The following is a 4,086-nucleotide window of genomic DNA, read 5'->3' as shown; positions in this document are numbered from 1 at the left end:
TCTTTGGAGTTAGGGGAAACAGTTTATACTTGTGTACCCAATGGAGTAAAGGTCGTCTTTATTTGGCTTGTTTCGCCGTTATGACGTCGGAGTTAATTAAGGCTTGGATTTTGTTTTTGAGTCCAAAGCAAATCTTGGTGGGATGAAGAATCCTTCTGTGGTATGCACAGTAGTTTAGATCCATAACCCTCTTAGCTCCCTCCTGATCTTTAATAGGTGGTAGCTCGATCTTGTCATTGGCAAGGAGGTATTTTAAGATGGCTGGAGCTTCATCGTCTTTGAAAGAATACTCCTTTTGGAACTTCGGATCGAGAGTCGCATTCACAGCGATTGCAGATGTCGTCGGTTGGCTTCTCTCAGTTTTTTTTTCTTTTAAGAAAGTGTTCAGCTTGTTCACCGCGTATTTTCAAATCTTTCCAAGTTTTGGATGGTACGATCCCCAGGGTTTCCAGGACATCGATGGAGAGATTATTGTGGCATGTTTGCAGGATGAACTCCTCTGTAACAGGATCTCTGCAATTCATTGCCTTGTTACAGAAGCGCTTGACAAAATTATCGACTGACTCTCCATCTTTTTGCTTCTCATCCAGAAGGGTTCCGATTGACATTTCGGTGTCATCATCGAAGAAATTACTGAGGAATAAACTTTTCATGTCATCCCAGTAATTGATGCTCCCTGGCTTAAGACGTTGGTACAAATCGAAGGCGGGCCCACGAAGGGTGCCAACGAATGATCGGACCATTAAAGCCTCGTTTCTAGAGATCATGCCCAAATGAGACTTGAAATAAATCAAGTGCTGAATAGGCGAGCTCTTCCTATCAAACGGTATGAAGTTAATCAGATTGAACTTTGCCGGGTATGGTATTGAATCTCATTCTCTTGGATAGGGACACGGAATACTCGTCTTCTTTACTTCCTGAGCGGACATCAAAGCATTGACTTTATTTTCAAGGTCTTGCATTTTCTTGTCCTCATCTTCATCTCTCTTTGAGTGATGTTGAGCAGAAATAATTAGGCCACCCCCAGTGTTATTAAGAGGTGCAATTGAACCACCCTCAATATTATTGTTGGGAGGATCCGTTGAACCACCCCTAGTGTTATTGTTATTGGGAGGTGTATCAGCCATAATGACTTCATCCACTTCTAGATCGCTGTCATCTATAACATTCTGAGTATGGCGGCTGGATTCAACTCGCTGACTGGATTCAGGAGGTTGAGGCCGTTGAGCTTGCAATTCTCTCATTTGTTGGATAGCCAACTCCATCTCCATCTTCATTTCAGCTCTAATTTCTTCACGTTGCTTGGCTAGAGTTTCTTGAAGCATTTGAGCAAATTGATCAGGAGTGATTGTGAACACTTCTCTGGCTTGCCCTGTGATAGATATTGTATCATCCGAAGCAATCGCAGAACAAGTGTCCGAAAGTTCATCCTCTGAGGACATTCCTTCATGCATTTTCTTGTAATCCCTACGTCTGATGGCTCTTAACTAGAGTCGAGACATTCGTTGAGCAATTCTTAAATTGACTTTTCCTTCCGGAAAAAAGTCGGGATTTGATTCACTTGAATGCCGCTTAGATTTTCCTTTATCAGCCATGTTGATGGTGACTTCATGGAATTCGTCATCTTGGATATCTGATCTTTTATTGCAGAAATGCCTCAGCTTAGGCTTAGACATTTTGGTGAAAAGCCTCTGGCTGAGACTCTTTGTGGAATGGCTTCTCGCTTGGAGTAGTCATATTTCGACAGTACTGCTCTAATGAGTCGCATACAGAAATGATGAGAGCTCATTTCTCGGACAATCCTCTTTCGAGTTTTGTTCACACCCCCAGCTTGATAGTACAACTCATCGGTATGATTACCAGAGAATCCTATCGTCTGTTGGTATGACCCCCCAGGTATAACGATGTCTTTTGACGAACATGTCTTCTTCTGAGGATGTAAAGCCTTGTTGGCGTTCTCAGGACAACTTGTTGTCGCATTTGAGCGATCCAAGGTCACGTCAGGAGTCGCATGTTTAGAACCATGCCCTTGCGGGTGCATAGTCTTAACGGGCTCCTGAGTCTCGTTACGAACTCTCAAATGAGTAGAAATTAGGGTTTTCCCATCTTGGAGTTGTTTTAACTTGATAGGAGGATACTTACGACCCCCAGTGTAAGAATCTATTTGGGGTTCACTCACCGGACCCAAACGTTCTTTAACTGGAATTCTACCTCGATCATCAGGTAAAGGACCGAGGCGATCCGCCATTGTGATCTTAAATTTTGACATTCTACCTCGATCATCAGGTAAAGGACCGAGGCGATCCGCCATTGTGATCTTAAATTTTGACAAGTCAAGACTGACCCATGACTTTACTGGTAACATATCAGAAGTGATTGCAGTAGACGAACCAGGAATGGATGTCGACGGAGTCAAAAGAGAGGCATTGGAAGTTTTCTTTTGGCAGCGACAAGGGAGATCGTCGCGGTTGAAGGGTGTGCCACGGCAGCGGGCGGTTGAAGGATGTGCCGCGACAGTGGAAGCTGCCGCGGTTAAAGGATGTGCCGCGGCAGTGAAGACTGCCGCGATCAAAGGATAGGACCTGCAGACCCGATTTTCATACGAGTTTGGATTTGGGGATCCATACTTTGTGATTCTTTGGTGCTTCCTTAGACATCGTTTCCTTCTTACCTTCTCGTCTTTGTTGCAAACGAGCACGGGCACGAGCGGCCTTTGACCGATGCTTTTGTATCCGTTCTTTGAGAGTCGAACGAGCTCTTTTGACGAGAGTCCATTCCTCTGTTGTGAGTTGTGCAGAGATGTGACTGGTTTGTCATTAGGATGACTGGACCACTTGATGCTTCCTCAACTCTAGGACCGCGTAGCAGCGAACCCCGTCGGTTTGTTCCAAGGCCTTAGCCATTTGACGAGCGAGACGTTGGCGTTGCCTCTGACGAGCCCTCTTAGTCAGAGTTGGCGAACTTCGATCGAATGATTCCTTAATTAGGGAGGAATCATTGTGAACAGAGCTTCTGGCTTTGGGGGTCGCCGGGATAATGTTGCGAGGGGAGGCCTCGGCAATGATTGGGTGAGAGTCTTCACCTTGGGCCTTCTTTGGCATATAAGCCTTCTTCAATTGTGAGATCCTCTTGTACTTGCGAGACAATGAAGATCTTGAAGTGGATGATGAGAGATATTCCTCAAACTTAGTTTGGTCGAACTCGTATTCGACTGTGGATTCAACTGGAATCTTGATCAGCTACGACACGACGATCTCGGCAGCGAGACCGTTAGCTCCCACTGTGGTCGCCAGTTTGTTTGCGTCAGGAACAAGTTCTGTTGTAGAATTTATTATAACTGTTTATCGATTACAATGAATGCAAAAGAGTAAGCTTCGTACTTTGTAAAACTACTCTTTACAACAAAAATCAAATTACAAGCTCCTTAGAAACAAACGCAGGATCGTTGTTTGGATCGCTGCTTGCGTGGGATCTTTGCCTGTACCGGGGGTGCGTTAGCCCATGGACCACCGATTCACAGATTTTGGTTGAATCGTGAAGGTTTTGGGGATCCTTCCTTCGTTTATTGAAGTAAGAATTTGAAGCGAATATCTTATCGATGTAAGATGTTCACTCTTCTAAAGATCAAGTCAGAGCTTAGATCTCTAGGAATCGCTAAAAGCTTCTTGAGGATGTTTGTGAAGAATGAAGACTCTCTCTCTCTCTCCAAATCACCAAAAGCCCAAGTCTTTATGCTCCAATCTGCTCTCCATCCTTTGTTTCGTGTCTAGGGAGGTATTTATAGGGATAGGAGTGCACAACAGTGTGAAATAACCAACCAGCCATATTCCCTGGGCACGTCAGTCATAGGTGGCGCGGCTGAAGAGATTTCTTTGGCGCGACAGTCGTCGCTGGCGCGGTCAATGGAGTGGTCCCCATTTAGTTTTGTAACCGCCATCCCATAACTTTTAACTCCTTAAATGTCACAATTTTCGTGGGTAGTGGGTATGATTTTCGCTTGTAACTGCTTCTCCCACGTTCATAAGTGACCCCCAGCAGTTAATAAGCCATGTGGGCAGCATAAAATTCGAGAAAACTGTCAAAAAT

This window comes from Asparagus officinalis, chromosome 4 (assembly GCF_001876935.1).
Source record: "Asparagus officinalis chromosome 4, Aspof.V1, whole genome shotgun sequence".
Taxonomy (NCBI): domain Eukaryota; kingdom Viridiplantae; phylum Streptophyta; class Magnoliopsida; order Asparagales; family Asparagaceae; genus Asparagus; species Asparagus officinalis.
This window is presented reverse-complemented; position numbering follows the sequence as displayed.